The following is a 21,596-nucleotide window of genomic DNA, read 5'->3' on the forward strand; positions in this document are numbered from 1 at the left end:
GTTTAGTAAAATCACCTAACCACTCCATATTCAGCTCTTCCTGTTTCAGACGCAGCTAATGAATATGTCCCACCCTCAAGAGAATGCCCAGTGAACTCTCAAATCGGGTTCCATCTTGCTCCTCTCAAAGAGGGTGAACAGGCACAGGCTTTCTGGAAAGTGATTCAGTTAATTTTACAGTGAATAGTCTAAAGTTCTTTATACTCTTCTTCCACTTTCATACTTCTTTTTGCTGTGAATGTCAATTGTCACAATCTGTGGAAAGGTAATGTGGCAGTATTTGTCAATGCTTAAAAATCGTTCCTGGCATGGCGTGGTGACACACGCCTATAATTCCAGCACTTTGGGAGGCCAAGGCAGGTGGATCACTTGAGGTCATGAATTTGAGACCAGCATGGCCAACATGGTGAAACCCTGTCTCTACCAAAAATACAAAAATTAGCCAGGCACGGTGGCGGGTACCTGTAATCCCAGCTACTCGGGAGGCTGAGGCAGGAGAATTGCTTGAATCCAGGAGGTGGAGGTTGCAGTGAGCTGAGATGGTGCCTCTGCACTCCAGACTGGGTCACAAGAGTGAAAGTTCATCTTGGGGGAAAAAAAAAAATCGTTCCTGAAAGTTGAACCAGCAATTCTCCTAGGAATTTGTCTTAATGCAATCATAGCAGATGTGTCCAAGGGGCAAAACACAAGAGTTTTTTTCCTAGAATCCCACATCAAATTAAACACTGGAAACAAAGTCAAGGTCCACAAAGGAGGAGGTAATTAAATGCATTACATGGACGTGCCCTTTCAAAACCAGCCAGTAAACTGCATTGTAGACGACTGTCTAAAGGCAGAGAAGGACTATGTAATGATATACTACTAAGTAGGAAAAAGAAGCAGTTAAGGAAACAAATTGATCATTTTTGGTAAATGTGTAATAGATTAAATAAGACTAAACTTACATAAATCAAAAACATTTACATGAAATCATCTTAAGTGCCAGAATTATAAATAATTCCTTCCCAATTTTATTTGTGCTTTCTTTTTCTGCTTTCCAAATTTTCTAGATGAATAGCTAATCTTTGTAATTCAACAAAATTATCATTTTTGAATAACAAAAGTCTGGCAAAAAGGATTAATAGTTATCTTAGGTTTACATTCTACTCCCCAGTAATTTCTTCTCTAGGATTACATACTAACAAAGTAGTTAAGCACTGATAAAAGTTGATGGTAAAAATGTATATCACAAAATAACAGCAGAATGCAAAGTAGTATTCATATGGGAAGGAGGTTAAAGAAACTATTGTACATATATACATATATGATTCTGAGGTTATCAAAAACTGTATTTTTATGTTTTACATATTTCATATATTTTGAGAATTATCTGGGTTAAGTAAAAAATCTAAGTAAGGACACAAAACGGTGTCTATTTAGATCATATCTGCTGTTTTGTGTCCTTATGCTAAGTGAAATAAGAGACACAGAAATATAAATACTGCATGATCTTATAGACATGCAATAAAAAAAATCAAACTCATTGAAACAGTGCTTAGAAAGGTGGTTACCAGAGGCTGGATGAGAAAGGAATCGGGAATGAGGAGATGTTGCCCAGAGAACACGACGTTCCAGTTAGACAGCAGGTATAAGCTTTAGAGATATGTTCTACAGCATGCTGACTATACTGAATAATGTTATGTACTTCAAAACTGCTAAAAAGAATAGATTTTAAACATTCTCATGACAAAAAACATATGAGGTGACAGATATGTTAATTAGCTTGATGTAATCATTCCACAAGCATATATCTAAAATCACACTGTACCTCATAAATATATACAATTATTTGTCAATTAAAAATAAAATAATAACATACACACATATATATTATACAAATTATTCCATATATTAAGACATTCATTTATTCACATATTTATATAGCACCTTTTATGTGCTAAGCAATAGGCATATGTGTGTCCATACAACCAAACACATTCTCTTAGAAAAGCAATCAGAAAGAAACAGCAGAATACTAACAGTGGCTACACATAGATGGCAAGATTGATGTAAATATTCTTTCGTTATTTAACACAATCTATAGTTAAAAAATTATCTACAAGTATTATTACTTAGCCGTACACACACACATCCTTGGAGAATACTCATCAGAAAATGCTATCTGAGTCCTAATTTTAGCATCTATCTTGCTGTGAATGTTCCAGAAGAAGATGCAGATGGTAATAGGTCAGCGCTGCATCAGCACCAGGGATGTCAGGGGGTAAGATGCACCGATGCACCTCTCAGTCGAACATTTGAAACCTCTCAAGACAATATAACAATTTGACTGAATAACAAACACAAAATTCATCAATTGGGCAGGAATAATTCATGTAACCTTTGTGTCATTAAAAAAAATTTCTGACCAGGTATGGTGGATCACACCTGTAATCTCAGTACTTTGGGAAGCCGAGGTGGGTGGATCACCTGAGGTCATGAATTTGAGACCAGCCCGGCCAACATGGTGAAACCCCATCTCTACTAAAAATACAAAATTAGCCAGGTGTAATGGTGCATGCCTATAATCCCAGCTAGTTGGGAGGCTGAGGCAGGAGAATTGCTTGAGCCTGGGAGGCAGAGGTTGCAGTGAGTGAAGATTGCGCCATTGCACTCCAGCCTGGGCGACAGAGCGAAATTCCATCTTGGAAAAAAATTAAATAATAATAATAATAATTTCTGAGCCCCTGTTAATGGGACATGTTGCATGAAAATGTTATGTGGAAATTTTATCCATCACCACTAAAGTGAGTAAAATCTGCTGTCTAGTAGATGAAAAATAAATCATATATACTTTATTTCTTTTGCTACCTGTATATGTCATTGACAACAAAGGGAAGTAATTTAAACATAGCTAATAAAGAAAAACATCATATCAATTTACAGCTAAAAATTAGACTAAAAACTTCATGGACATTAATATTCACTATCTGTCACAACACGAACTTGTTATTGCTAGATACACTTACTAATGTATGAGACTTTTTTAAAGCATTTTAATCATCAAATAAGACACCAGAATTGTCATCCATGGATTTTCTTGTATTGTTTGGAAATAATGAGACATCATGGTGTGATTTCCATCAAGGAGCTCACAGTTCATTGGTCCATTAAAATGCCTAAAGGTTTGCACCGCTTCTGCCACATGAGATGTTTTATGTTGCCAGAGAGAGAAAGCAATCTGACAAATCCTGAAGATGCTCCAGGAAGACTATTCAACATCCCAATTTCCACACAAGCATTTTGCTGCATTACAATTATGTGCTTTACAAAAAACATTACAGCAGTGTTGGCTCTAAAGCAAATACAGATATCTCATTTTCTACAACAGCTGTGTTCTTTAAAAGATTGCATGTAATTTCTCAATTTAATCATATTTCCAATTGTCACACATTATCATTTCACCAAAAGTAAACTCTAAGGCCTCCTTTTATGATCACATACATACCCAAGAATCTTTTAAAATTGATCAAAAATAAGAATGTATAATATCAAACAATATGAACTTTCATTGAATTACATCTTTCGGTGAAGCAAGAGGATTACTCAGTAACATCGTGCCTGCAAGTGAGATGAGGGAATATGAAGTTTGCTTGCGTCTCAGAGCCTGTAGACAGGTCCTCCCTGGTCACTGAATTATAAAGGGATTCTCTAACCTCTGTTTCTCACCATGTTGTTTCATTATTCACAGAAAGTATTTTAGCTGAAATTAGCCATATTCTACTTGGAAGCAGAATATAAGCTTCTAAAACGGAGGGGAAACCATCTTGGTATCGTTCATCATTGCTTCTCTGGAGCTACAATCATACCTGGCCATAAATATTTGTTTAATGGGCCAGGAGCGGTGGCTCACACCTGTAATCCCAGCACTTTGGGAGGCCAAGCCAGTTGGCTCACCTGAGGTCAGGAGTTCAAGACCGGCCTGGCTAACACGGTGAAATCCCATCTCTACTAAAAATACCAAAAAGTAGCCGGGTATAGTGGTGGGAGCCTGTAATCCCAGCTACTCAGGAAGCTGATACAGGAGAACTGCTTGAACCTAGGAGGCGGAGATTGCAGTGAGCCGAGATTGCACTACTGCACTCCAGCCTGGGCAACAAGGGTGAAACTCCATCTCAAAAAAAAAAAAAAAAAAAAAAAAAGAGTGTTTAATGAATTAAAGGAAAGGAAGACAGGCAGAATAGTACTCTGGTCTTTAAATATGAATTCAAATGTGTCTATTTTGACCAATTCATTTCTCAGTTTCCTGGAGAGAAGGAACCAATTATGAGACAACACTGCTTCAGTCACTAAATTTATTTTTTCTGCAGTTTTCTCAGACATACTACAGATATGGCACTTATTTTATGGAATATTAGATATTCATACAATTTCATAAACCCTAAATTCCATTTTTTCTCACTATATTCATTGGCTCTAGCAAAATGTTCCAATTATTACCCTTTTGCCAAACATTACATAATAAACAAAATATATTTGATTATGTATTACCTGTCACTTAATATATACATATGGTATACCAGGTACTGATTAGGGTATGTGTATGCGTATACGTGTGTGTGTGAGCACATATGTGTGAATGTCTACATTTTCACTTGTTATTTACAATATTGAATATCAGATTAATAGCCCCATTTTATTGTTCTGAAAAGCTGAAGCTCACGGAGATCACACAGTTCACACAGCTGAAAAAGTCTGTATGTAAACAAAATCCCTAGCTCAGGCATCCCCACTATACACTGCTGACTCACTGTAGCACACACAGTCAAAATGGAACAGAAATGCCTATTTAATTAGTTACTTTTAAGTTTAAAAGCACCATAAAATTAAGTTTGCAGGAAAATGAATAAGGTCACTCATGGATGGTGGCTTTGTGAATTTGATTTAAACTTTTGAAAGTCATGTTGACAATACATATTTACAGCCAAAAATTAAGATGTTACGATTCACTGATCTATTCATCCCAACTTTAATATTTTATTCTAAAAAATGCAAAAGGAATAAATTCAGCCTTTACAACAGTGCAAAGTTAGAAAAATATCTAAATATCCAATAATAGTCAAATAAATTATGGTTATGATCACATATTACTTTTAAAATATGAATTAAGCACAGTTTATGTGAACATTATCATTAGAACTGCATGTTTATATACAAATAAAAGTCATTAAAAAAATGAAGACTACGTGTTAAGGCAATGAGATCTGTGAAGCAATGCAAGACAAAGGCTGACAGATTTGGCCACAAGAATATCCAGTTCTAGGAAATTGTACAATACTTATCAGTAATTTTATGAACCCAAAATGAAAATGTCAGGGGGTAAAGAATGAATCAACTGTCATTCTTAAGGATACAACCAGGTATATCTTAAGAGTGGCCCTTTCCCAATTCCATTAGCCATAAACACAACCCTTCATGGTGATATTTCCGTTTCACTTCAAAAGCTATGCTGCACGTGACTCCGTCAGAAAATGCCTTAGAATATGTGAGAACAACTGTCAGTGGCAACCAACCACACCATTATAAATAGCACCTTCTTTTGTGGTACCAACTGGAAATAATACAATCTTCCTAATCTTAACAACTGATCACTGCTGAACAATACCCCACTGAGGCCACAGCTGCAGACTCACATTTTGGTCCCTCTGCCAGGTCACTGTGACAGGATCCTTTCCATGCTCTCCCTACATTTTTCACATGCACAGTCAGGCTGCTTTTCATTTTAGTACTACCGAATTTAAATTCATGTAGTGCTCATCTCCCCAGGCAAAGCAGGTACTGAGAAAACCCAACTTCTCCCTCACGCCGCATTTGCTCGAGTCGGGGAGACAAGCGTAGAGACAGATAAACATCACCCATAACCTGACATATGGTGGGACTCAGTGTTTTGACGAATAAACAAGCAGACCCAAGAGCTAATACGGCACAGTTAAGAAACCCAAACAATGTGTCTGGAATCAAAATGAAGGAGGATTTACTCTGAACACAGAAAGCTTCCTGGAGGACAATTCTCTTTGAGCTGAAGAGAAATTTGGCAAGCAATCCAGGGAGACTCAGCGTGGGCAAAGTCAGGGGACTGGAAAGAAAGAGCTGCTTCTGCAAATGCCAGAGTCTGGGAAACGTTCAGCACAAAGCTTGCAGGGATCCACTCAGCAGAAGGCTGCACTCTAGGGGCTGGAGGGGCAAATGTAAGACCAGGCAGGTTCCTCAAAGTCGACCTAACAGGTTTGGTCTTTATTCTCGTGGGTTAGAGAACCACTGGAGACTTCTGAGTGGTAGATGATATCATCAGAAATTCCTTTATGAATCAGCACTAGGTAAGGATGAAATGGATGGAGAGACAGGCAGCGGAGACTGAGAATGACCACACAATAGTCCAAACAAGCGACAGTGTGGGTGTGTCCTAAACAAAGGGGGACATGCAGTGCCCTCCATGGTTACAGAGCCCCGGGGGGAAGCAGGGCGTGAGGGGAATGGTGAAATGAATGTCGAAGGGTACAAAGTCTCTGTTAGACCAGAGCAATGGTTTGGGGTTGGTTTTGGTTTTCGTTCGTTTGTTTGTTTTTCAGTTCTATTGCACACCATGGTAAATGTGGTTAATAGAGTATTGTACATTTCAAAACTGCAAAGAAAGTAAATTTCAAATGTTCTCTCTGCAAAAACATGTTAAGTATTTGAGGTGATGGCTAGTTAACTAGTTTTATTTAATTATTCCACATTGTATTTATAAATTATAGCATTACTTTGTACACACTAAATTTATACAATTTATAAGTTGTCAATTTACAATAAAAAAAGAAAGGTAGAAAGGAAATTGAGAGAAAATGCAGAAATACGATCAACAGGCACAAGGTGGGGCAGCAAAGGTAGAAGGCAAAATAGTCCCGAAGCTGCCGGGCACCAGGAAGGGCCAAGCAAGTGGAGGGACCAGTGCAGAACGCGGAGGAAACTGGGAGTTATTTTCCGAGATGTTAAACTTTTGGTATCCGGAATAGTCTACGATAGGTGTATATAATAATATGTAAAAAACACACATTCAACAAAAGGCAACGCAAAGCTTTTCATACAGAGGCAGCCGTGGGGATTACACCGAGGAAGAGGAGCTGAGGTCAGAGGAAGCGCTTCCTCGGCCGTGAGTGAGGTAGGGGAGGTGCAAGAGGGAGGCAGCATTGGAAGGAGGCGACAGAGACCCGGGGCTCCGGGGAAAGGGTTTTCCATGGGACAGGGAGATCAGCACCATCAAAGGCTGTGCTCGCCCAAGTAAGATGCAGATGGGAGAAACTGCTGGATCTGACAGCCAGGGTGTCACTGGCACCGCAGAGGCGGAGATATCAGCAGAGGGATGAGATCAAAAATCAGACTGCAGAGGTCAAAGCACGAAAGAAACAACTGGAAAGGTTTGCAAATGAACTGGGAGGCAGGTGACATACGGGCTTGACGGGGAAGAAGAGAAAGGAAGTCTTCGTTGATTGCTGCTGTTAAGCATATCAGGAGATAGGACATCTCAGTTCCTCCATTGAGGGTAATGCACCCAGAGAGAGAGAAAAAGGAGGCTCTCAGAAAACAGGGATGATCGACCGGAGAGAGAGGCAGAACAGACAGGTAGCATTAGGAACACAAGTAGGGGGAGGACCCTGAGATTAAAAGGCACGTGGTGAATGAGATTAAAAGCAGGAGAGTTTTAGGCTACTAGGGAAGAAGATGGGAGGGTACCCCACCAAGTACCCTCACCGCCTTCATGAGGTAGGATGGCGTCTGCTGAGAGGAAAGGTCACAGTGGTGCCTTCAGGAGCATGGGGAAAGGGAGAGTTATGAAAATTCAACTAGGACTGAATATAAGGAATACAGAACAGTCCTGACAGTCCCACTGCATTAAACTGGTGGTTCTGAGGAGGCAACTGGCACCAGGGGACTTTCTCCAACAGCTCCTGACAGTCAGAAGTGGGAGCAGATGGTTAAGTTTGCGGACAGCTGGGGGCTGAGGAGGAGACGGCCAAGTGGCTGAGAGGCTGTAAGCCATGAGAATGTGAGATAAAATGCCTGAAGAGTCCCAATTGGCCTGGGAGGCAAAGGAAGTCAGAAGACAACCAACAAAGAGCAAGAAAGAATGGAAAAGCTAAAATACGAAACACGATTCTTTAAAAGATTCCACAGAATTGAAGGAGAGGGAAGAGCTGGGAGGTGTGAGGGTGTGATCAAGAAGGGGACTTCAGAGTTCACCATCTGGTGATTCAACAGTTTATTCATCCAGTGCAGAGTGTGGTCATCCCTGGAAACTTGTGAGAAATGCAAATGTGGGGGCCACACCTCAGATTTAATGAATCAGAAACTGTGATGGGGACCAGCAATCCACTCAAATGATCCTTCCAAATGATTATAATGCACGTTAAAGTTTGAGAATCATTGTTCTACTATAAGTGAAGAAACCTGCAAAGTAGAGGAACAAGTAATTCTGAAGGAGCTCATCAAAGGTTTCCCAAACCATGTTACATGCCTTAAAGATTAAGGTTCTCAAAGTGTGGTACCCAAACCAGCGGCATCAGTGTCACCCAAAAAATTGCTAGAAAATCAAATTTGGGAACATCAGTGAAAATGTGGGCCTCTACTGAATCAAAAACTCTGGGAGTAGGGCCCAGCAATCTGTTTCCACAAGCCCTCCAGGTCATTCTGATGCAGCTAACTTTGAGAACTATTGCTTCCTATTAGGGCCAGGTTCCTGTGGCAGGTGGCCCTACAGACAGGACAACCTCAGAATCCCGACTACAGTTCCTGTTCTTGAATTTCAATGAGTCTCCATCCTCCCCAAACATGTATTTTTGCACTACAGCCCATTACTTGAGCAAGCTTGAGTGACCTCTCTTCCTTGCAAAATAAAGAATCTGATTAAACACTATGCTTAGAATTTCAGTCTTCAGTCTATATGTACTGTCAAGTCAGTGGATGCTTTAAGCAAAGAAATGTCACAATAAGTTTTGGACTTGGGTCTCCTCTGCCCTGCCTATTGTTTTTGCAGCTGTTTTGATTTTTTTTTTTTAAAAAAAAGATAGTACTGATGGCAATTTTAGGGATACTAGTATAGAATAAGAAAGGATGATTTATCATAGAAATATCAGGAAGGAGACCATGCCGCACGCAGGCATGATATGACGAGGTCTCGATTTGAGATAGCTGCTGTGAGGATTGAGAGGAGCAGAAAGAATGCAGAGAGTCATCTGAATGAGATGTGACAAAACTGGACAATCAACAAGATGAGAAAGAGGACTCTGACATTTCTAGCTTAGGAGAGTGAATTTAGGATTATACCTGCCACTATGCAAGACAAAACTAGAGGAGTGGGCTTAGTACATTTTCAGAGATGCTGAATCTTTGAAATCCAAAGGCATCTAAAGGAGATTTAGGATGAACCCTCTGGAGACGTTGCAGGAGAAAGTTCAAGGCTAGAACCATGGATTTAGTGCCCATCAGTGTGCAGGGCATTAAAGCAGAGGAGATCCCAGGGAGTGTGTGCAGAGCATGGGGTTGGTAGGGCCAAGAAGAGGAGCCTAGTGACCTGCAGCTTTTAAGATGTGGGTGGAGGAAAAACAACCAAAGCATAGTGAGAAGGGGCAGCCAGAGAAATGGGAGGAATGCAGGTGGAAATGCTTTCAAGTAGAGAACGTCACTGTCAAATTTGATTTAAAAAGTAAAACAACATGAGGACTGAACAAAGACAATTGAATTCAGTTAACTGGAAAGAGGTCAGTGGCCTTTACCTGAGGCTGGCTACAGTGCTTGACTGAAGATGCAGGAAAAAGTAGGGATGTGAAGCTGGAGAAAGAGGTGACGTCAGGGGCAAGTGGGAGGGTTTGCCTCAGGATTGTTTCCACTGAGAAAACAGGGAACGTGTGCTGGCGCAGGTGAAACTAGGCCGCATAAAACTTAGAAACTAGGCCTCATAAAAAAAAAAGAACTTAAAAAATTAACACCAGGTGGCTCTGCATAGGGTCCCACCCTGCCTCAATAGGGTCCCACCCTGATAGGGTCCCACCCTGCCAATTCCGGGAAACAACCTCATGGGGTCCCACCCTGCCAATTCCGGGGGTCCCACCCTGCCTCGAAGTTCCCGGAATCAACAACTCCAGAAAAAAACCTCATAAGGTCCTGCTCCAACCAATTAGAACAAGACACCTTGCTAAGGCCATAGACAGACCCAATTACCACGCGCCTAAAGCTTTGTTTGAATTTCACGCCCTAAGCTGTGTTTGAACTTGTGTTTGCCTATATAAACAGCCTGTAACAAGCAGTCAGGGTCCCAAGGCCAACTTAGAGCTTGGGACCCTAGCGCGCTAGTAATAAATAACTCTCTGCTGTGAATCTCGTGTCGGTGATCCTTCGCGGCGACCCCTGCCCAGGAAGGAATCGACAGTTCGGTTCCAACACAGGCAGGCCTGGAGGTAAGCAGGAGAAGGCTGGAGGACAGTCTGTGATGAGGAAGAGGCTCACAGGTGTGTGTGTGGAAACATGCACTAAAATGGTGCCTTCACATGTGGCAAACTCAATAATGACATTGCATTAGTGGGAAATCATCAATGTTTTTTAGCCATACTCAATCATGAGATTGAATAGGGAAATCATCAATATTTTATTCATGTATGACAAGACAAAGGGAAAAAACTCCAAGCTAGGTGCTCATTGGTTCAACCAATACTTTTTAAGTACTGTGAAAGGAAAAGAAATCTCAGGACCCCAAAATCACTAAGCCAAAGGGAAAGGTCAAGCTGGGAACTGCTTAGGGCAAACCTGCCTCCCATTCTGTTCCTAAATAAGATAGCTACAAAGATAAAGAGCTACATACCTCCTTCACAATTTGTCCATAAGGAAATTCTTTGTGGACAAAGGGCAGACAGAACTCAAAACCATCCCTCTGCTCACTGAGATAAATGTGTACCCGATCGCTTCCTTTGGAAAGGCTAATTAGAAACTCAAAGAAATGCAACCATTTGTCTCTTATCTACCTATGACCTGGGAGCTCCCTCCCTGCCTCGAGGCGTCCCTCCTTTCCGGATCAAACCAATGTACGTCTTACATATATTGGCTGATGTCTCATGTCTCCCTAAAATGTATAAAATGAAGCTGTGTCCAGATCACCTCAGACCCATGTCATCAGGACCTCCTGAGGGCGCATCCTTAACCTTGGCAAAATAATTTTTTAAATTGATTGAGACCTGTCTCCCATACCTTTTGACTTATAGTACCTTCTATGAGACAGACCCTGTGTTAGGTGATAATGATTCAAATAAGGATAAGATATGGCTCTTGCCCTTAAAGAGGCTGCAGCTTAGTGGAGGAACCAGATAACTATCATACAAGGAAAATCCAGTTGCAAACATATGAGCTGTGGGCTAAGAATACAGTGGACAGAGTAATCAACATTGTCATGAGGACAGTATTCATCCAGTCCTCATTTTTCATTCAACTAATATTAATTGAATGCGTATTATGTGCTCAGAGCGTACAATCCAGCACAAAACAAACCATTTAAAAAAAAAAAAAACCCGCCTGTATCCATCATAAATTCTAGTGGGTGAATTCAGGCAATAAACAAGACAAATAAGTAAAATAAATGGCATGTCAGACAACAGTAAGTGTTAAGGAGAAAAATAAAGACAGAGAAAAGAAATAGGAAATGCTAGCAGTTAGGGGCTCTGTAAATTTCAGATGTGGTGACCTATGAGAAACAAGGAAGACAAGAAAAGAACGGAATTGCATCTTTAAAGCACTGAAAGCCATAAAACCGTCAAGTAAGAATTATATATCTAATGAAGATATCCTTCAAAAATGAGACTAAAATAACAAAATTCAGATTAAATAAAAACTGATTTTTATATGTCTATAATTTCATTTCTAGAGTACAAGTTTCCACTCTTGATTGAGTTCTTCCTTACCCTAGAGTATTTATTTTGTCTCCTAAAAATATTCTCGTAAAACATTTTCTAAGTCTTTAATCTATTTGAAATTCATTTTTATATAGACAAAGGCCCCTTGGGCAAGCATAACCAATTAAATAAAAAATCTATGCTTTGTCCTCCTGAACTGATTTACCGTCGTTCTCATGTATTACACACTCACATGTCTCCTTCTGGTTTCTCTATCCTGTTCCACAGATTCCTGTTTCTATTACTATACCACCAGAATGTTGGGGATTTAGGCATAAAAACATTTTATTCAAATGAAATTAAAACCAGTTGAGATTCTATTTTAGAAGCGAAATAAATATTAATGTGGGAGAGCTGACATTTTTGTGGTATAGCTTTCCATTTATTCAAATAGTAATTTCTATCCTTCAGTAGGATTTTCCAGTTTTCTTCATATAAGACCCTTCCCATGTCTTATTCAACTTACTCTAAATATTTTATATTGTATTGCTATTATGAATGGAATATTTTTCCTTTTTTAATTTCTAAGTGCTGATGGTTGAAATACAGAAAAGGCAACAGTAAGTTTTTGTATTTATCTTACATCCAACCACTTCAACATTCTTGTATTAATTCCAATAGTTTATCATTAGATTCTCCTGGGTTTTCTAGGTATAAAGGCTTACATGTGTAAATATGTGTCTTGTCATCTGTAAATATGCAGCTAAGTGGAGGAACCATATGTATGTGTTTATATATACATATAAACAGAACCATACGTATGTGTTTATATATACCTGTATACATATATACAAATACATATATAAACACATGTATATGTATTTTTTAATCTCTTCTTTCCAAAGTTTGTAGTGCGCATTTAATTTTGTTGCTTATTTCATTCGCTAAAAATTCCAAGACAATAATGAATATTAATGATGATAGTGGGTATCCCCAGCTGTTTCCTGAATTGAATTGAAGGGTTTTAATGTTTTGCTATATATTTGCTGTTACATTTTGGTAAATAATTTTTATTATATTCAATCCTATTTTACATAAGTTGTTTTGCAAGGAATGGAAATTAAGTTTTATCGAAAGCCATTTTAGTATCTAGAGATCATTACATGGCTAGTCATGTAGTTTAATTTGTTGCTGTATAAATTATGTTGGCAGATTTTATAATACTGAACCTTGCTTTATCATTGAATTTTACATTACTCATCATTATACCTCCTTAGTAATATACCAGGATATCATTCTTCTAATATATTGCTGGATTATATTTGCCAATATCTATCTAGGATTTCATATTTATATTTATATGTGATATGCATCTATAGTTTAGCTTCATTTATTGGCTTCACAAAGAAACTTTCACCTTTTCCTGTGACCTGGAAGAGTCTAACTATCATTGGAATTATCTGTTCTTTTAAAGATAAAGACCAGTGCTGCTGTGATCCACTCTGGACCTCACTTATCAATGTCTTCTACTGGTCTATTCAAATGTTCAACCTTTTCTTGAGTGCCCTGTGATAATCTTTAGTTTGCTAGGAAATCAACTGGTCTTTCCAGGTGTTCAAATGAATTTCTACAGAAATATATGTATTATTCTTTCTCATGTTTACCAAAAAAAACAAAAAAACAAAAAAAAACTTCTTCCACATCTTTGGTTTTCCCCTTCTCCTTTAGTAATTAAACTTAAGGTCATATGGAACATACTGGTTTCTGCCCTACAAGAATGGGTAAACAGTGACAGGGTTGAAAGTGACCAGGAACATAGAGAAAAAATTGGGGACAGGAGTGGTAATTTGATATGGGTGAAGGATAGCCAGGTGGAATTGACTTTCAGCATAGAGTTGAGACATAAATCTGCAGCTAGGTAGCATAACCGGAATAGCATCAAGATGATAACAAAAGTCACCCAGAGAAAAAGTGCAAAATGAGAAGAAAACATAGTTGAAACACAAGGGAATCCCAACATGTAAATGGAAGGCAGAGTGAAGAACTGATAAAACAAAAAGCATTGAGACATAAAAACTAGGCCAGACTGATATATCAGATCACAACAAAAAAACAAGAGAAGAGTGAGGAGAAGAGGAGGGGGAAGAAGAGGGAAAGGAGAAGGAGAGGAAATAGTCAACACCTCACTTGAAAGTCAAATGGGTGAATGTGGACAGAGGGGTGAAGACAAGAAACTGCCAAACAGATGGAGGATCACTTTAACAACAGGATTGAATGCTGAACAGAATTCCTGAGTGGGCCCAGTCCTGTCACTAGAGAGGAATCAAGAACTGAGGAATCTCAGGTTTCTTATCGGGATATGCATGTGATAGTGAAGTCTGCAGCAAAGAGCGCATCTGCGTGCAGATTCCCACTGTTAACTGACTTCTCCCTCGCCATGTAGTAGATGTGGAGAAGGAAGGTCTATGAATATAATTTGCATCACTGAGACTGCATAAAATATACTCCATATAATTAGGAGGTTAATATTAAGATAATCCCTCATGAATACCACCCTGTAAGTCATCAAATTAACAACCACCTATATGAGATGGCACTATTCACTTCATAAAGTGATTAACTATTTCCCTTGACCTTTTTCCTCTACATATCCTAGAGACATCTAATGTAATAGGTTAAATATAATACAGCTCCAGTTATTACTGCTACTTTCATTAATTTGATTCTGTGAGTCAGAATTTAGATTTTCCTCTATTCAAGACATCCCCTGGTGGGCTTCAATTAATGGATATACTTAAAATATTATTCAAGATTATATTTCTCTTGACACTAAAAATGTCTCAAATAAATTCTTTTCAAAATCATATCTCAACTCCACAGCTTGCTAACCCTTCGAAACACTAGTCATTCTCAGTGAATGTAAATTTAAAATACGAAAGGAACACTGAATTTCAGTTCACTAGCAGATCATTTGGGGTAAAAGGAGGGTATTTTTACTAATTGAAAGCTAAATTAGCACTGCTTAAAAGAAAATTTTAATGTAAAAACATCGAAAACAGTTTCACAAAATAAAATCCCTGGACAGTGCATTCGAAGCAGCCAGTGAAGATTTCTATTAGTTCACAGGGGCATTTTCCCCACCGAGCTTTTTTGACTTTTTTGGAATGAGAATCCCTTTGTCCTGACTTGAATTACAATGTTGTGTCAATGTAACAAGAAAGTGCAATAGCTGCCAGACCTAATGACTAAAAGCCCTAAACTATGTGCTAAAGGAGCTCAATAATAGCACTGTTCCCTTAGCAACAGGTACAAGATAATTCCCATTTCCTTCAAGGAAACCTAAAGTTATTGCTCTGTAGCTTAAAATGTGTGACAGGTGAGATAATGGCCTTCCAAAGATGTCCACATCCTTATCCTTAGAAACTGTGAATTCATTATGTTACATGGCAAAATGATTTTGCAGAGGTGGTTAAGCTAAGGTCCTTGAGATGGAGAGAGTGTCTTGGATTATCCCAGTGGCCCCAGTGTAATCACAGGAGTCCTCAGTGGAAGAGCTTTCCCAGCTGTGGTCAGAGAAAAAAGTGACCATGACAGGAGCACAAGAGAGATGCGACCTTGCTAGTTTTGAAGACGCAGGAAGGGGCCATGAGCCAAGGAATGCAAAAGCTGGAAAAGACAAGGAAACAGATCCTCCCCTTGAGCCTTCAGAAGGAAGCAGCCCTGCTCACACCTTGACTTTGGCCCAGTGAGACCCAGATCACATTTCTAACCTACAGAACTGTGAGATAATAAATTTCTACTGCTTGAGCCGCTATGTCTGTGCTGATGGCAGGAAGAGGAAACTAACACACAATGTGCATCAGGAATAATCAGTGCTGATGGCAGGAAGAGGAAGCTAACACAGAATGTACATCAGGAAAAATCAGTGCTGGTATTTAGTAAACTGTTCAGTCTCACCACTGAAAAACTTCTACATGCTCAATAACTGGGAAAATTGACAAAACAGTCATATTTAATTTGTCTGAAATATAAAAAGTAATTTATAAAGAATAAATTAGTTTAACACTATAGTTATCACATGGTAGGTACTGTAGTCTCTGATTTGAACTGAGGTTCACTGTATGAAATGTAAAACAAAGCATCCATAGCTAACATTTTCCTCTCTTTGAGCTGGTGTTCAGGGAAATAATTAATGACAGCACACATAGACGGCACCAAAGAAGCCTTCACTATCCTCTTGTTTTTGTACATAAAGCTTATGGTGCTAATTCCCCAAAACAGTTTTAAATATAGTCATAAATTGTCAGGACTGAAATGTATTTAACAAATCAGGTAACCATTTTAAAGACAAAAAGGATGATTTCCCCCAAGGTTTACTAATGTCTTATTTCATGGACCAATTACCCAAATAAGCCATAAATGTGCCACTGATTTGAATAACTGGTTTCAATTCTCAAGCATTGTTTCTGTGTTTTAAAAATCATCAATAAAATAGAATTCTGTTGTGAAATTAAATCCTGATCTACTTAATTCAGATTTGCAATTATAAAAAATTAATTATGACAACAACTAGCTGAGAAAAATTACAAATATTTTCCCCTAAAATCCTAAGCACAATGAAGACAACTACAGGTAAATAGAAGTGCAAGGAAAATAGCAAACCACAGTAATGCAGTTATCAACATATAGCAAAATTAAAATAATAGTATCATAAACTTTTAAAAACTGCCTTTCGATAACTTGATGATTATTTGGAGAACAAATATGTTTCTACTTGAAAATCCATTATCATCCAGACAGATTCATTCTGGGTTATCTATTACCAATACAGAGCTATCTCTCCACAAGACATGCTATCACATTCCTGCCAAAAGCTTCAAAGTCCTTTTATTAACTATGGGACAGTGTCCAACCAGCTGAGCACAGCAAACAAAGTGCTTATCCACGAGCTCAAACCAACTTTCAGCCTCATCAACTGTTCTCTCTAGTTACTAATTAAACCAATACTCATGGAGGACCTACTGTGTACTCAGCTCTATGGGCACAAAAGGAAACAAAATTGTCCATGACACTTCCCTCACAAGCTTTAAAATCTACTGGGGAGGGATCAAATAGTCTGAAATATAATTGCAAACCATACTAAGTAAGTGCTTTCACAGAATACAAGGCCATGAGAGCACAGAATAGGAGCCCAAGACTTGTCTGAGAAATCAGGAAAAGCTTCCCTGACAAGTGGCATGGAAGTCAGAGCTTTTTGCAATACATGTACCTATAATTAGGCAAAAGAAGGACTTGGAGAGGGAGAGGAGGGATGTTTCAGGCAGAAAGGATGGCAGATACAAGGGTTCCACAGCAGGACCTCAAACAAGGCCAGCACTGTGGGAGCAGGAGGGAAGAAGGGACACATTGCAGAAGATGAGGCTCGGGAGACTGGAAAGGGCCAGATGCTTCAGAGCTTGGAGGCCTTAGTAAGGATTTTGCCCACATCCTATCCTACAGGCAATGGGAAGCACCAGAAAGGTTTTAAGCAAAGGAAAGGTAGGGAGGTGGACAGGATCAGGCTCATATTCTGAAAAGAACAATGTAGCTAGTATCGTGCACCTGGATTAGGGAGTACCAAGAGCAGGCCTGGGGAGATCAACTGCGAAGTCTAAGCAAGGGATCACAGCTTGGACTCAAGTGGTACAGGGAAGATGAAAATAAACGGACAGATGAGAAATATTCCAGAAACAGAAGCAACAGCCTCCCTTGTCAGGTTGCCCAAGGGAAGTAAAAAAAGAAAAAGGTCCCTTGAACCTCCAGGCAGCCCCCGAGGTCCTGGCTTGCGCTGCTGATGGGCAGTGCATTCACTGAGCTTGGGAGCAACGCCTCCTCCCCAAGACCCACGGGTACAGGCTTTCTTAAGATGAGACTGACTTTAAATCCAGCATGTAAGAGCCCTTTCATCCCAAAATAATTAACACATTTCTCATGCTTTCTGAAAGTTTGTATATTTTTATAATCCTATATATCTTTTAAATCTGTTCAACTTACTAAAGGCCAAGCACATGCCTCTGTCATTTTCCCTTGCTCTTCACTTTCATCAGGAGAGTCACAAACTATTGGCAAAAATCTATTTTCACTTAAAGTGCTTTTGAAAAAGTTATTTTCTACACATAGCTGTTTCTGGTTATGTAAGAAAAGAAAAACCAAATGAGTTTTTAAAGGTTTAAACTTCAGCTCTGACTACTCCTCAAAGAAAAATAAGTTCTTTCCTAAGCAGGATAAAAATACTAAAGGAAATGCTTCACCTAATGTTACTTCTCTAAATAGTTTTACAAACAGTCCTATAGGAACCTCCTAAGCAAAATGCGAGCATCTACACCAAAAAGAGCCTCAAAGTTATTTTTAAAACTAATAAATTCCTTATTTAAGCTGTTCCAAAAAAATACCATTTATTAGTGTCTCCCTAGAGTCAAACATATTACAAACATTTTCTCATTTAATCTTGACAATTTTATGGGGTAAAATATATTATCTATTACTCCCATTTCATAAGCAAGAGAATTGAGGCGTAGAGAAGCTAAGTATAATCACTTGTTGGAAGTCACAACATGGCCAATTAAGTGGCAAAACCAAAATTCAAAAAAGGTCTGTTTGATTCTAAGCACACACACTCTACACTTCCTTTCAAATATAAAAAGAAGTCACTTTTCAGAAGGAATATCTAGAAGTTAAGATTTCTAACATTTACCCGGGGCTGAAGACAAAACCACGGCTGAATAACCAAAGTCGGGGCTATCATTCTCTACGTATGTGGCCCCGGCAGCCATGCATTGGCCTAAACATTAGGAAAGTTTCTGTGAATTGCACTATAATGCTTTAATTGTGAGTTAGATGCTGTCTTAGAGGAAAATCTTTGTTGTTGTTGTTTAGTATCATTCAATTATACATACGAAGTCAGGAGAAAAATAAGATTCCAGCAGTGAACATTCATTTCCAAGTGAATTTTTAAGGAAATAATGTATTCTACAAAGTGAGCTACCATACAAATACAGCTCGTGCTTACACGCTGAAATAACAGCAATTTAGCAAAACAGCAAAGCCACATCACCAATTCCTATCTCCTTCCAGCTGCAGAGGGAAATCCACAGGGGCTCTCCGGAGGTCCGCATGTCAGACCCACCCGGGCATCCAGACTCAAAACACGACCAGACTCAAAACACGACCGTCACGTGACTCAAAACACGACCATCACGTGACTGTCCCTCATGGGAAAGTCGAAGCCAAAGAGGAAGCCAAGCAAAAGGGCCAGGAGGAGGAACAGGCCCGCAGCTCAGCCAGGCGAGGCGGGAGGCAGGCACTCAGCTCCCTCGCGGGCTCCCAGACCGCCGCAGCGCCGCCACCTGGAGGGGACGCACAGGCAGGCTGCGCACGCAGGCTCCTTCCAAGCCCCCGGTCGCTTTTCTTCCACAACAGGCTCTCCTCCGTGTCATCTGTGCTCTTTTTCAGGGCAGTATCCTATTCTGCCTCATCCTCTCGGCCTTCTCTTTCCCTCCTGACCGATTCTATGATTCCATGCTGAAGCCATTCTGTGCAACAGAGCAAGGTGGGAGGACAGAGGTGGAGACAGGTAGAGTGACCTTGGCCCCGAGCCCGCTGGAGGAGCCCAAACTGGTAAGAGGGTATCTGCGCAGGGGCTGCCCAGCGTGGGCAGTCGGAGCCCAGAAGGGGGAGGGAAAACATCCACAAGTTGGGGAGTTGGCACAGGCATCACAGCCTGGCAGAGCAGCCTGGCAGGGTGGCCTGGCATGGGCGGGGGCGGGAATTAACCCTAACCAAGGAATTAAGGGCACCCACCTGGAGGCTGACCCAGCAAGGGGAGTCCAGTGTCCGGAGAGCGTCGAGAGGGTGGCTTCTGTGGGGCAACCTGGTGCGGTATTAACACCCACTCAGGGTGAGGAGGCGTCTGCAAAGGGGTGGCCTCTGCCAGCTCTTGGAGCAAAGGAGCTTGAGGATGGCATCCACAGGGAGGCAGTCGGATGGTGGAGTCCGAGTGGGATGAGGTGGCCATGGATGCCAGGGAGGGGTTGGTGGCAGCACTGAAGGATGGTGGGGGCACTGAACAAATAAGCAACTATACGACTAAGGGGAACAGAGCCACGTTTCTCACTGTCAAAGACTGGAATTCAAATATACAAAGACGGAGAACTGTTAATAGAATGAATCCTGTGGGATGGGACTGGAATTGGAGGTACCACTGTTAATTCCGATTTCAATATGTAGAGATGCACCTATATGAAAATAGTGCTATAAAGTGTGTGTGTGTGCACGCGCACATAGCAATTTGTAAGTATATGTGAAAGTAATCATATAAATTGGGTCATTCGTGTCATTCCTAACTAAAACAGAGCCAAGAAGTCAGGGAAAAAGCACTCAGGGCACATACCATTGCTCCAAAGATGGAGCTCTCTGCAAGCCCTGCTGCTGAAGCCACCTGCTGAAACCTAAGACCAGCTTTGCCTGATGGATACTGAAGCAAGCTGCTGGGACTCTAAGACTGGTTTTACCCACCTGTCATTCACCAATCAGAGCTTGCCAGCTCCCCAAATCTTTACTAGTACAAATGAACTTTTTTTTAAAAAAAGTATTACTATTATTTTATTTATTTATTTATTTATTCCTGAGACAGAGTCTTGCTCTGTTACCAGGCTAGAGTGCAGTGGCGTGATGTCGGCTCAGTGCAGCCTCCGCCTCCTGGGTTCAAGCAATTCTTCTGCCTCAGCCTCCTGAGTAGCTGGGATAACAGGTGCGTGGCACCATGCCCAGCTAATTTTTGTATTTCTAGTAGAGACAGGGTTTCACCATGTTGGCCATGCTGGTCTCGATTTCTTGACCTCGTGATCCGCTCGCCTTGGCCTCCCAAAGTGCTGGGATTACAGGCGTGAGCTACCACGCCCCGCCTGAATTTTCTTTCAAAACAATACCTAACATTTCCCCTTCTTATAAAACCTTCAGCCAGGCTCGGTGGCTCACGCCTATAATCCCAGCACTTTGGGAGGCCAAGGCGGGCAGATCACTTGAGGTCTGGAGTTTGAGAACAGCCTTGCCAACATGGTGAAACCCCACCTCTACTAAAAATACAAGAATTAGCCGGGCGCGGTGGCTCACGCCTGTAATCCCTACGCTTTGGGAGGCCGAGGTGGGCGGATCGCCAGGTCAGGAGATCGAGACCATCCTGACTAACACGGTGAAACCCCGTCTCTACCAAAAACACAAAAAAATTAGCCGGGCGTGGTGCCGGGCGCCTGTAGTCCCAGCTACTCAGGAGACTGAGGCAGGAGAATGGCGTGAACCCGGGAGAGGGAGCTTGCAGTGAGCCGAGATCACGCCACTGCACCCCAGCCTGGGCGACAAATTGAGACTCCGTCTCAAAAACAAACAAACAAACAAATACAAGAATTAGCTGGACATGGTGGCATGCACCTGTAATCCCAGCTACTCAGGAGGCTGAGGCGGAAGAATCGCTTGGACCCCGGAGGCAGAGGTTGCAGTGAGCCGAGACCACGCCACTGCACTCACCTGGGAGACAGAGCGAGATTCCTCCTGTTTGAGAGGCCTCTTTTCCCCTCTGGCTGGAAGCTCTGTTCACAAGGGTTCTTTTCATCAGAGAGCTGAATGAAGTAATTTTTCAGCCTTCGGACTGAGGCTTCAGTGAAGGAACTT

General features: G+C 40.7%; 1 protein-coding gene across 30 annotated transcripts in view; it reads right to left on the reverse strand.

The window, feature by feature from the left end:
* Positions 1–21,596, reverse strand: part of L3MBTL4 (L3MBTL histone methyl-lysine binding protein 4) — a 448,773-nt gene that overhangs the window by 300,991 nt on the left and 126,186 nt on the right. The window lies entirely within an intron of this gene.

The sequence above is a fragment of the Macaca fascicularis genome, chromosome 18 (assembly GCF_037993035.2).
Source record: "Macaca fascicularis isolate 582-1 chromosome 18, T2T-MFA8v1.1".
Classification (NCBI taxonomy): domain Eukaryota; kingdom Metazoa; phylum Chordata; class Mammalia; order Primates; family Cercopithecidae; genus Macaca; species Macaca fascicularis.